The sequence below is a fragment of the Arachis ipaensis genome, chromosome B05, assembly GCF_000816755.2.
Source record: "Arachis ipaensis cultivar K30076 chromosome B05, Araip1.1, whole genome shotgun sequence".
In the NCBI taxonomy this organism is placed as follows: domain Eukaryota; kingdom Viridiplantae; phylum Streptophyta; class Magnoliopsida; order Fabales; family Fabaceae; genus Arachis; species Arachis ipaensis.
Window position 1 is genome coordinate 9,224,792 of NC_029789.2, and position 14,788 is coordinate 9,239,579.

A 14,788-nucleotide genomic window follows, 5' to 3' on the forward strand; every position below is an offset into this window, starting at 1 on the left:
TCTTCAAGCCACTCAAAAACACCGAACCCTTTGGTCAAACTTTGATCGCACACTAAACTGTACTATAAATATACATGTTTTAATAAACTCTACAAATTATAAAGTATGCATGTTTGCAAGAATATGTTTCCATCTTCAAATTAATACACCATGCATGCATGTATTCTACACTAGCTAGTGCTATACAACACAAAATATCTACGGGGAAGGAAAAAAAAAAAGGTGTTGGTCACGTTTGTCGTGGTGATGATGTCATTCGTCTTCAAAATTCAATTTATGGTATGCAGAGGGACCATGGTGCAGCATAATATAGTAGCGAAAGCAACATTTCAAAAATAGTGGATAAGAAAGTCAGAGTCGTCAGGGACCGGGGCATTATGCAACTTTGGAATTTGGATAATGAGAGGAATAAACCTTTTCATTAATTATGAGAAAAGTTTGTAATAAAATCATTAATCAAAAGATTAATATAAAAATTTCACTTAACTGATTTGATAAATATATGGTTCGCAAATTGTTTCTCATGGTGAGGAGCTTCTTAATTAGATATAGAGTATATACCTATTTTGATCTTTAAAGAATTTTAAATTAGATATTTTAGTTTTTAGTTAAAATTAATTTAATTGGTCTCTAATAATTAATTCTTTTAGTCACTTAGGTCCTTAACTCTGTCAACTCTAATGGAAGATAAAATGATTCTTGAAAATTTTAACATAGGACAAAATGATCCCTGACAACTCTAACAATGGACAAAATAATCCTGACCCCTTTATTCGAAAACAACAATGTTCTTCTCCAATTTTTATCATATCTCGCATAACCTTAACATTCATACTCTCCTTCTTCACCTTCACAGTCTTCTTTTCCATCTTTTCCTTCTTTCTCTTTAGCTCCAAGATTAAACCATGGTGTAATTGTCACACGTGTTGCACTTATCTCAACATGTCATAGACTACACACTTCCTAAATCTGTGATTGGTACATCCACCTCATCTGCACTTCACCCACCAAAAGCATCCACTTTCACGTCTTTGATAACATCACTTCCAATGGGAGTTGAAACTTGTTCATCAACTTCATGAGAGGTTAAGACCAGTGAAGCTATCAACTGGTAGAGAGGATAATCTTGCTTAAAAATTTGATAATAAAGGTATTTTTTTATTAACTCTTTTGTGCAGGTGTTACAACCAGAGACTCTTTTGGACGAGATTACGAGTTATAGTTTCACAAGTGCAATTTGGAAAGGGTTGGTCCCGCCGAGAATTGAACTTTTTGATTGGTTTGTTCTAGTCGATCGAGTGAATACCAAAGAGAGGTTGAGTAGATTAGGCGTTATTCATCAGAGTGACAATATATGTGTCCTGTGTAAAAAGGAGATGGAATTTGTCTATCATTTATTTCTTTTATGTGAGTTTACTTGGTAGGTGTGGTGTGCTTGGTTGAAATGTTCTCATCGAGCTTGGACAACTACTCCAAGGGCACGCCTTTCTCCACTCTCCAACAAGCAATATAGATTGTTGGACATTAGGACATCATAAGAAGATTCTCCTTCGACATCATATGCAAATTCTCATTTGAAATAGACATCAAGTACTTCAGTCCTTCTTTCTTGGAGTCTGAGTGGCAGACAGTTTCGACCTCGCATCCAATCTATTACAATGAGCAATGTCGCCGTTGCTACTCATATGGAAACTGAAGCGATTACTGAACATTGGTTCGGAGAAGAAGTTGAAGGAAGCGATGGAGTGGTAGACAATGTGGTCATGGAGATGTTAGGGCAGAGGAGGAGGGAGATGGCAACGACGACGACGAGTCTTAACAAATCATACTTACTGTCTAGATTCATGGGATCCATAGAAGACGACAACTAGTTGAGAGACATAGGCATTAGTTTCCTGAGTATGAATTGGTTGAGAACAAGTTGAGAATTTTTTTTCTTGTGAACATTAAATTTATAGAGTGTGCATTGTATAATTTGAAGTTACAGTGTTAGACTGTTAGTGTTATGTGAAATATGATAGAAATTGGGAGAGAATAGTGTCGTTTATGAATAGAGGAGATCAGGGACCATTTTATCCCCTGTTAGAGTTGTCAGTGACTATTTTGTCCTCTGTTAGAATTAACGGAATAAAAGACCTGAGTGATTAACGAAATTAATTGTTAGAGACCAATCAAATAATTAATTTTAGTTAAAAATTAAACTAAAGTGTCCAATCTAAAATTCTTTCAGAAATAAAATGGATATATATTCTTAGATATGTTATTATGAAAGACGATGATTGCATGGCTTACATTCTTGGTTGGAGATAATTCACCTAAGATTTTCTTTCTTTTATAATATAATTCATTGGTGGTTTAGTCTTTATGAGCAAGTGACCATTTCCTTGACCTACACAAAATGAGTCAACTGTACTGTTAACATTAATGATTGGTTAGGTGCGTATAGTTCAATGCAAATTTCTGAATTAGTTGGGCTACAACTTTAGTGTAGCACATGGTAGAGCTTTTAATTTGGTAATTAGTGACACCAAATCTTGGGACTAATAAGTACCCTGCAAGCTACCTTAGGATTGATTAGGAGCTCTGATTTTTGTGTGGGATTATTATTATTATTATTGACAAAATTGACATTTTAATGCACTTCAACTAATTTAACTAATATTAATAATGTTCGGTCGCTCATTATGGATATATAAAAGGTTTTCATTTCAATAATACGTATGTGTCTTTAAAAAGAACAAATTAAGAATTATTTCTTAAAGTAACCAAACATAGTATTTGTTGATTCTATCACTCTAGTCTCTATTAATTATCACCTCTGATCTATGGCTTTCTTTAAGAAATTAGACAGAATCATTGCAACGCTCTATCATTGTACTAAAGTTGATCAACAGCCATGCCTAATTGCATAAAAGAAATCAAAAGAAGCAAGTCAAATTAAAGTTGTTGAATATCTATGCCCTACGGTGAGGCCTTTTATGCTACACTGTGTGAAATGTTTCACCCTTGTAAGCTATTTCTTCAACATCTTCCATCACATGCTATCTTCACAAAAGTATGGTAGCTAGTGAAGGAAAATAAATCATATTTTTATATTTTAAAATAAAAATTAATAGATTAATTAACTTACTCATAGGCTCTTGGTGCAGGTGATTACTAATAAATATTTGAAGAAAAATAATATTTTCACTAATAAGATTATGGGATCGGATTCGATAACTTGGAAAGCTCTGACTAAAGCTGCGAATACATTGAAGGATAGATGGCTTCATTTGGGACACAGGCAACATTAACGGTTCATTCAATTGACTTCCGTCTAGTTCGGTTGGAAGCAAAGTTGATATCATATAAATTATTGAATCCGACCTCAGCATTCGAGATGTGTATCATTATAGGAGTTGGCACTTGAATAATCTTTATTCTATCATTCCTTGCGAGCTGAAATTAATAAAACTGTGAAAAAATAAGAAAAAAAAAGGGAGAATATTGTATTTTTTTATTGATGGAAAAATTATAAAAATAAATATAAATAGAGTATAATTTATATATTTTGTTGAGTTGAATTTAGAAAAGATAAGAACAAATAAAAATAAGATAAGAACAACTAAAAATAATAAAAATTAAATTTGTGGCATAATTTATGTATTCTGTTAGACTGAATTTATGAGTTGATGTGAGACTTTTTTTTGTTGTTGTCGTGGGCTAATGTAAAAGAGTTGTTTAATAGAAAATTAGAAACAGAAAATTTTGAGGTCCTCCGCTAAGTAAACAACAAAAAATCTGAACAACGGGTTGAAATTTGGTCCAATAAAGCTAAAAAAAATATTCCACCCAAATTACCCAACCAAAAAATCCCATTCAATAATTCAAAAATTTTAACCATCTATTATACCCTAATTTACCAAAACACCAGCTTCTCCCCCAAACCCCCATCTGCCATCGCCGCCTCACCAACGAGCCCCTTTCGCTGGCGTTACTCTCTCCCTCATCAGACATCATCGTCGCCTACTGGGTTCTTCACACCATCACTTGGTCGCCAACCAGCCCCCATCGTCGCCGCTGGTTCGTCAACAAGGACCCTTATCGGCACTTAAGGATAACCATTCACTTAAAGATAAAAATAATCATCCGCATACCCAGTGAATTGAACATCCAACATATTTTAATTGTATATAACTAAACCCATTTTAATCAAATAACCATCCACATAAGAATTAAAATAACCATTCGCATACCTACTAAATGACCATCCAAGATATTATGGATTGACCACAACAAGGTGGAAACAAGAGAGAGGGAGGGTGTTGTGGTGATCGGCAGCACTGCGAATCGCGAGAAGAGAGGTGCTACGGTCGGGCGGCGCTGCTGCAAATCGCGAGAAAGAGGTTGCTGCGGTGGTCGGGGGGCGCAACTGCCAACGCAAGAGAAAGGGGTTACGACGGTCGTTTTTGCTACTGCAAATTGCGGAATGGAGAAGGATTGCAGTAATTGGGTGACGCTACTACGAATTGCGAAGTGGCATGTAGCTGCGGCACGCGAGGAGGAAGTCGCGATGGTGGACGACGTTCAACGATGCTGCACCTTACGGTGGTTGAAGCTACGACGCCATTTCCGTCGCGGCGTGGTGGGAGGAGAAAACGTGAGTTGGAGGAGGGGGAGGAGGGTTGAGATGAAACGGGAACATGATGTGATGGAGGAGGTTATGTTGTGTAACCCTAATAATTTAAATTCAAAAATTAATTATTCTAATAAATTGAAAATTTGATTTTAATAATTAATTTAACCTTTTTTTAATCGTTGTCCACGTTGTTCAACATTTACATTGTTTATCTATACTTTCTCAATTTCGAGATATAATCCAGAGTTGTATTATAATGAGGTCCCTAGGTAGAGATGGGCAAGTTCTAACTCGACATGCTATATGGCTAAAAATGGTTATTTACTATGATGCACGGACACTGATATAGATACTGGACACGACACAGGACACGCCGACACTCAATTTTTAAAATTTTATAAGACACAGGGACACGTATACATATAAAATATAAAGTATTTTTTAGATAAATCGTAATGATATTTTGATATTTTATTGATATTAGAACATAAATTAATTTTTTAAATTATTTTTAATGTCTTATTTTAATTATATAAAGTATTTAAAATATTTTGTTATTTTAATAAATAATAATATATATTATTTCTAAATTTATTTCAAGAATATATATTAAAAATAATGTTAGGTGCGCTGACACATGATGGTATTTAGGTGTGTCCAAATGTATCCGGAAAAGAATTTTTTATTTTTTATTAAGACATGGTTTGACACAACAGATACGCGTGTCGGACGAGTGTCGATGAATGTCGTATCCAAAATGTGTTTGACACGTAGACACTGTAACTTAGTAAAGTGTACGTGCTTCATAGGTTATTTATGATTTTTGCAATGTAAAATTGGGTGGGATGATTCTGTCAATTGGAGTTGGGTTTGGAAGTTAAGTGTATCAAAAAGGATGAAGTTGTTGATCTGGTTATGCTTGTATAATGCGCTTCCTACCTCTACATACTATCCATTTTCACCGGGATATGACTACCTCCAAGACTTGGCAACGTTGCCTTCTTTTCGCTGAGTCTTAAATTCATTGTCTCAGGAATTGCATGACAGCTTCTCGTGTCTAGTAGATCTCTGGTTTTTTCTGATCGTGATTTCTTTCTGTTACAAGATGTCAAAAAATGGGTGGAGGTTGGTTGTAAGGATGAGGATGAGTGGTGTTTTGTGACTTGTCTTTGGGCCATATGGATAGACTGGAATGAGTATGTCATTAACAACAACTCTAACTCTTTGGCGGAGGTGGCTTTTCGAGATCGTTTGTTATCGAAGGAGATTCATTCTGTGACGTCCATATTGCCGATTCATAGTAACTTATTTCATCTACTATTTAGATTTGTCCTGAAGAGTACTTTTTTCAAATTGAACTATGATGGAAGTTCTTATGAGGACTCTGGGGAAACGGGTTATTATGGTTTTGTTATCAAAAATAGTATTGGTGCTTGGGTGCATGGTGCCTCTGGGTCTATGTCGCAGGGTAGAACCTTGAGAGCTGAGCTCTGGGGCATCTGGCGTGGTCTTTGTTCGGCTCATGAGATAGGTTGCTCTCATCTTATTTGTGAAACAGACTTGTCGGAGACTTTCTCCTTCATTTTGCATAGGAAGATTCCCCATAATTGTTAGAAAGGTAAGAGACAATGATAAAGAAAAGGTTTTGGTGTATTCAAATTGTGTGAAATGATACAATATAGAAGGATATTATTAGTAGGTGCTAAGAGAATCGAAATAATAAAGACATAATATTTTATAATAAATATTCAGATATGCTAAATAATTCTAATAAATGCTAATTGATCCTAATATATTCTAACATTCTTCTTAAACTCAAGTTACGTTTAGGCTCCGTTTGGTTTGTGTATGTACTAAGACATAGACATTAAGACATAGACACTTGAGACATAGACATTAGATATTTGTGTTTATGTATGATGTTTGGATATAATGAATATAACATTAGTGTAGTGTCTAATGTTATGTTTGGTTAATAGAACACAAGAACACTATATAATTAGAATGACTATTTTGCCCTCCTATTTTTAATTAAAAATTCAGTAATTAAAAAAAAAAAAGCCAAGAGAGGCAGAGGCCCAAATTGATTCCAGGGTTTGTCCCTCTAACCTCAAGCCCCCAGAAATCTCCCTCTTGTGAGATCTCCTTCTTCGCGGTGATACTTTCTCCCTCAAACCTCAAGCCCCCAGAAATCTCCCTCTTGTGCGATCTCCTTCTTCGCGGTGCTCTTCCCTCGTGTGCGATCCCCTGGTTCGCGGTCTTCTTCTTCTTCTTCTTCCTCTTCTTCTTTTTTTCTTCTTCTTAATTGTTGGTCTTAATTTTTGCGAGTGTGTTTGATAGGTTCCGTTTACGAGAAGGAAAGAGGAAGGCGGCTCATTGATGAAAAGCCTGTGTGTTGAATTACCGTCGAAGAAGAAGCCGTCTCCTCCGCGTTTGGCAGGTATGTACCATACCCATTCATAATATTTACAGCTTATACTGTATTTTTAAGAGTTAGGAGTTTGCAATTTAGGGTTTAATGTTTACTGCATTTTGGGAATACGGTGCTTGAAATATCTAGCTGCTGCAATTTTGGGAATACGGTGCTTAAAATAGTAGTAATTGAAACTTAGGTGCATAAACCAAAATATCAACACATATTGTTGCAGAAAAGTCAGTAAAGTCAGTTCATGCATAAATTAGGTGCATATATAGCTATTGCACTTTAATAATACAACAATTACCTAAACCCTCTTCAATTATAGCAAAATACCCACAGTATTTAGCAATAGACCTTAATAATATAACAACTAATTAAACAAACAACACTAATAATAGCTAAAAGTTTTCCATTATATCTCATACGAATGCTGCCTTTTCCTCGTCCAAACTCCAAAAGGTTGCCTTCAATTCCGGATTCTGCACAAATTTCTTTGCAACTTGCACAATCTCCATTGTGTCAAAGCCAAGACTCTTTAAAGTTCTGCCCAAGTTCACTTGGTCATTTACCCCACTCATTGCATTTGCTAGTACTTGCACATGCTTTCCTTGATCTTCTACCGCGGACTTAAAAGTTTCAGCCAAGTTTGATAGGATTGCAGCATCATTGGTTTTCTTAGTTGCAGATTGACGTCCTTGATTTCTCTCACTTGATGAAGCAAAAGAAGTCGAGAAGGTGTTGGGTAATTCACTCTCAGCAACCCCTAAATCCTCCATGTCAATATCATCGCTGCCTAATCCCAAACCACCAGCTGTGGCCGCAGCAAATGTAGATCCCGGAGTAACATCTTCTTCAGCATCTTTGCCACTGCATGCTTCAACACCGGTAGCTCTATCCTTACCAAAAATATTGCCAAGACGTTCAAACAAGGGAAACGGCTTGCCGGGAGTGTAGAGTGTGACGTTGCGACCCTATACCATAAACCAAAATCGACATTAATAAACATAGAAAAAATGAAATTCAGATTTGTAAGTTTAAAGATCTTGCAAGAGGAGTGATTAAAAACGAAAAACATACCTTTCCCCAAGCTTCCAATACTTGCTTGCTATCGACTTCAACACACATTTTTTCCGAATTCCATCCAAAGCCGCTACAACCCAACATCTCAGCCACATACATATATTTTTCTTTTAGTCGCTTGTGTTTATTTCTGATGTGCTTCACAGTGAGGCCACATCCAGGAAACTTCTCATTCATCTTATCTGCCAGCTTTTGAAATGCTCCGGGTTTAAATTGACCGGCATCTGCCCTCTTGCCTTCAACAACCAATTCCTCCATGAAGACCACAAATTGTTCAATTTCCTGTTCAGTCCACTGACGTGGTATGGAAGCCATTGATGCTGGATAATGTAGTTGCACAATAAAGGAAAAAGAGCACCAGACCAACGGAATTACTATCAGAACTATAAATGAGTTACAGCAGAATCTTTATCAGCATTGCAACAGACTTACAATAACAGCAACTACACAATAAATATCAAGTTACTAGCAGAATTTTAGCAAATCAATACTGGCTAGCAGATTTGTAACAGAGTAACACTACAATAAATTAACAATTGCAACAGAGTTTAAATAATCACTAGTAGAATATCAACATAATTCAACAATTTCAACCAAATTAGAACACAACTAATTAAACCTATTATGCAAATACATTACGCCTTAAAAAAACTCAAATAATTTCAAGAGAAACAAAGCAGATATGATAAAACTAAGAAAAATTTGAAACTCTACGCTCCATGTTCTCCTCTCCATATTTCCCACATCTCAGTTGCTAAGTCCTCACGCCATTGAGTCCACTCATGACTACTTTCCACAACATCAATTACGTCGGCTTCATCAACAACAGTGTCATCTCCAACGGGTATATGCTCTGGTAAAAGAGTTGCATCTTCTTCGGGATCAACATCCATGTTCATACGAATAAAATTTTGTAACAAACAACACGCAATAATAATGTGGCTTTGGATTCTAATTGGATAGAATGAGGGGCTTCGTAGAATTGCCCATCTCTTCTTAAGCAGCCCAAAGCACCGCTCAATCACATTCCTAGCTGATGAATGCTTCTTATTAAATAACTCTAGATGATTTCGTGGTGCACGGTGACCTTGAGCCCACTCATTGATATGATACCGGACATTTCTATAAGGAGATAAAAATCCTCTACCATTGGTATAGCCAGCGTCCACTAAATAATAAGACCCTAAAATGGAAGGATGGAAAAATTATAAGGGGTATATCGTAATTCTTTAATAGATAGCTAATGCACTTATGAAGAGATTAATTTAAACATACCAACAGGTATTTTCAGGCCATTACGTCGAGTAATTGCATCTCTAAGTATCCTTGAATCAGATGCCGATCCTTCTCAACCGCTAAGGACATAGACGAAATTCATGTTCCGATTGCAAACTCCTAAGACGTTGGTGGATATTCTAGATTTCCTTGTCCGATACCTAGATTTATCACTCTTGGGGACTGTGACATCTATGTAAGTTCCATCTAATGCTCCTAGACAACCCTATCAAATGGACAAAACAAAATAGTTATTACATACAAATAAAGTTGACCAAGACAAATTTAAAGTTTATGCAACACCTTACCTTAAACCATTTCCATCTGGGATCTATAGAATCCTCTGGTACAGGGTCTGCCTTTGCAAATAACACACTTTGGACACGCAAAACTGAACCTAACACCTTATGAAAATACCTAGATACAGTTTCACCAGACCTATAAAACCTAACTTGTACACTGCGATTTTTCTTATGATGAGCTAATATAATCAAGAAAGTTGCTACTTGCTCCCCTATGCCAACATGACCATCATCATCTAACCCACCTTGAACTTGTAGCAATTCACACAAATTAGCAAATGCATTCAAACTCATTCTTAACTCCCATATGCAATTTCTATCGCCACCCGCCCCAATGATGCTATCTAATGCATCTCGCCTTAATGGCAATGTGTTCACTCTTCGCCCAATTGAAGAATGGCCCCTCCTTTTATTCCTAATATACATATACAAAGTAACTAAAAGAAACAACATCATCGTGTCAGATTGCGTTCTCATGATCCAGTAATATCCAACACATAGCTTAATTTGTTCAGAACGATCCATCATCACTTCCTAAGAAACAATAAAAAATAAATGCATAAAAATAAAATAAATTCTAAAACCCAGTTTGACAACACTCAAGAGTAAACTTTTCTTTATGATTTTAACTAAACTACAAGTAGAGAAAACACCCATTACATAATCACTTACTCATATTAGCAAGCTAACAGTTTTTGATACATAAATGGATAACTCTTAATTTACAGTTGCTAATTTTCTCTGGACTATAAATCGGAAATAAAATTCAAGGTAAAAATATACTAATAAATATCAAAACTAAGCAATCAATCAGCGGGCTCAGATTCCATGAACAAAACAACAAATAAATTATTGGGATCTAATTAAATAATAAGTCATCAAGTGGAGATACACAATGCTCCGTTATGATAACAAGTATACAATTGGGACTAAGTACAAGAAGCTCTCACATGGACTCAAATTCATAATTTTGAAACATCAAACTGATTCAAATTGAACCATAATACTATGACATAATACTCCAACCAAACTCCATTAAAAATACATATCCAAAACAGAAGATTACCCAACACATAAGTGTTCAAAAAAAAATTGGATATCCAATACAGCAACATACAAATACAACATACAAACAAACAAGAAGATTACGATTATTTCAAACCTTGAGCTGAGCTTTCTAGCACAGATAAAGGAGAAAGCTTGTGATAGAACAATAAAAAGTTTCAGCACATCGAACAACACACACAAGTGAAGAAGATTTACAAAGCTGCAAAAGCAAGAAAACAGAGGAGAAGAGATTAGAACTAGTTAGGGTTTATGAAAAGGAGAAGGAGATTTTCATAGAATAACAACAAGTTTCACAAAATCGACCAACGCATACATACAATGGAGAATCCACGATGCTTCAGAAAACAAATGACAAGGGCTGAGAACTTATTAAGGTTTGTAAATAGAGAAGGAGATATTTGGAATTTTAAAAAATTGATGAGGATAAAATGGTCCAAAAATAAAATTTTAGATCTGTGTCCAAGGTTTTTGTTCTGTGTCTCACCATTTTATTGAGACACTAAAAACATGTATACTGTGTATGCTTATGGGTATGTGTGTATCTCCAATTTTTGTGTCTCACTAACCAAACACCAGACACGTTCTCCCGTGTCTATGTCTTGCCCAGATAGACACACTAACCAAACGCAGTGTTAAGTCACACAAAAAAAACTCAAGTTACATTTGAAACTTATTTAAAACAATGAAACAAAGGAAAAAATTGCATAAACTGCTGGAAGAAAGTGCAGACAGAACTGTCGGAAAGGAGTACAGATGAAACTGTCGCAAAGAAGTACAGACGAAATTGTCGCAAAGAAAGTGCAAACGAAACTGCCGCAAAAAAAAGCGCAGACGAAACTAACGCAAGAAAAACGCAGACAAAGCTACTGCAAGAGTGGTGAACTGCCAAAAAACTACAGAAAAGATGGCAATCTGTCAGAAAGATGGCGAGCAACCCGAAAACTACCGAAAAAGTGGCAAACTATGAAAAGATGGTAAAATGTTGGAGGATAACGAACCGCCGAAAAGTGACGAAAAATATATGGTTTCTCCATGATAATAGGTAAGAAATGGATGATAGTGGTATTTGATTCATTAGACTGAAAAAGATACAAGATGGGATGATAGACTAATTGGTAAGGTAAAAAACTTCATAAGAGTGATCAAAGACAAAGAAAAATGGCATAAAAGAAAAGTATAAAAAATACAGTAATTTCATCCAAAGAAAAATAATCATATGTGTATTCAAATTATATAAAATGATGTAATATAAAAGGATATTAATATGTGCTAAGAGAATTAAAATAATAAATACGTAATACATATAATAAGTATTCAAATATACTAAATAATTTTAATCAATATTAATTGATCACAATATATTCTATCGATCAATGATCATACAAAAGTCGACGTAATTGTTCAAATTTTTGAGTTGATTGACAGACATACTAATCAAGTAGCTGATTGGTTAGCTAAACATGGTGTGTTGATGGTGTCTGGCTCAGGATTCGGTGGTCCAGGAACCTTTGGACCACTTAGTGGTCCAAGTAGAAAATATGTTTTTGGAGTTTTTTTATCAATTGCTACGTAGTCTTTGAACTAATTTTAATTACAAATCAACCCCATATATTTTATTTAATTATAAAAATAATTTTTTATTTTATAAATTATTATTTTATCAATTATCAATTATATTTATTAACAATCAAATACAAAAATAACAACCAATTATATCCTCCATTCATCCTAATAATTCCAATTGATTAAAAAATTAACTTTGATCTCGTTACGTTCGTCCATGGTTTCCAAATCGTGTTTCCTTGAAATTCAATCGATTGGTTTTTCAAAACAATCGATTGAATGATAACTCAATCGATTGGTTTACATTATATCACAAAACAATCGATTGAAAGTTGTAAGGTAGAATGGTAAAAAGCTTAAACCAATCGATTGTTTATACTTTCCAATCGAATGAATGCCTCAAAACAATCGATTGTTGTTGTTACTCAATTGATTGAATTCACGAAAACAACATGAACTTGCCAAATACAATCGATTGGAAAGTGATAGACATTGAAGTTTTAGCCAAATTCAATCGATTGGTAATGTAATCCAATCGATTGGAAGGTGATGACGTTGAATATTTTGCCAATTTCAATCGATTGGTAATGGAATATCCATCTACTCAATCAATTGGTAATGTTCTCATTTTTCAGAATTCTGTAGGATTTTGCACAATTTATTCTATTCTACTTTCATAAATCACAAATAAGTTGTACAAATCCTCATTAATCCAATTTTTTTTTTCAATCACCATGATCAGGATCTTATTATCTTCTTGCACCAATATCAATGTATTAACATAAGAACAATTTTTATCACTTAACTTAAATCATTGATCCTGTAGTTTGGTCTAGTTTGAACGAAGGAAATGTATTTCTACTAGTATTAATTAAATCCGTGATACTACATGACGAAATTATTTTGGTAACCAAGTTTAACCAAGTTGGTTCAATAGCTTATTAGTATAATAAAAAACAATTGATTGAGTAGATGGGTACCATTACCAATCGATTGAAATTGGCAAAACATTCAACTTCATCACCTTCCAATCGATTGGATTACATTACCAATCGATTGAATTTGGCTAAAACTTCAATGTCATCACTTTTCAATCGATTGTATTTCGCAAATCCATGTTGTTTTCATAAATTCAATCGATTGGTAATGGTACCCAATCGATTGTTTTGAGGCATTTATTCGATTGGAAAGTATAAACAATCGATTGGTTTAAGCTTTTTACCATTCTACCTTACAACTTTCAATCGATTGTTTTGTGATATAGTGTAAACCAATCGATTGAATTTCAAGGAAACACGATTTGAAAGCCATGGACGAACGTAACGAGATCAAAGTTAATTTTTTAATCAATTGGAATTATTAGGATGAATGGAGGATATAATTGGTTGTTATTTTTGTATTTGATTGTTAATAAATATAATAGATAATTGATAAAATAATAATTTATAAAATAAAAAATTATTTTTATAATTAAATAAAATATATGGGGTTGATTTGTAATTAAAATTAGTTCAAAGACTACGTAGTAATTAATAAAAAAACTCCAAAAATATATTTTTTTACTTGGACCACTAAGTGGTCCAAAGGTTCCTGGACCACCGAATCCTGTGCCATGGTGTCTACCGAAATAATTTGCATGAAACCTCCAAACTCTTTGCAGAGGATTTTATATCACAACCTCTCTTAAGAATCTTTATTCTCGTATCTTTTTAGTTTCTTGTTCAACCAAAAAAAAAGCCTTAACCATAAGAATTTATTAGCAAGACTAAAGTGATGAGTTTCTATTTTCTAATAAACTTCTTAAGTTGGCAACAAATTTTAAAGTTGTTCCATACCTCAATCATTTTTAACATGGAGATCTCAATTAGTCGTCCCTTTTCTCCATCTCTTTATCAAAATTAATTGTAGGACATACAAGGGAGGGAAAAGATGATGAAACGCATGGCTCTTCTTCCTGTCATTGGATCCCATAATGGTAAAAATTAATTAATATAAAGGTTTAATTACTCTGATAGTCCCTATAGTTTTGCAAAATTTTCAATTAGATTTCTATATTTTTTTTCTTTTAATTGAGTCCTTGTACAATTTTTTTTTAATTGGGTTCCTACACTTTTTTTTTTCTTTTATTTAGGTCCCTGTACTAATTCTTTCTTTTTAATTGGGGCCCTATAAAATTAAGTCAATTACTACTAAGAGGGACTTAATTGAAAAAAAAATTGGTGCAGGGACCCAATTAAAAAAAAAATATAAGAACCTAATTGAAAATTTCACGAAACTATAGGACCAACAAAATAAATAAACCTACACACTACAAACTTAATAAAATGTGTCGAGTGGAAAATCCCATAACAAATTCTTCCTAAAGTTTATTGAATGACAATATAGAATTGAAGTAAATCAAGTTTAAACTTTTACTACTAATTTAATAATTATTTAATTAAGAATTTAATAAAATCAAATCAA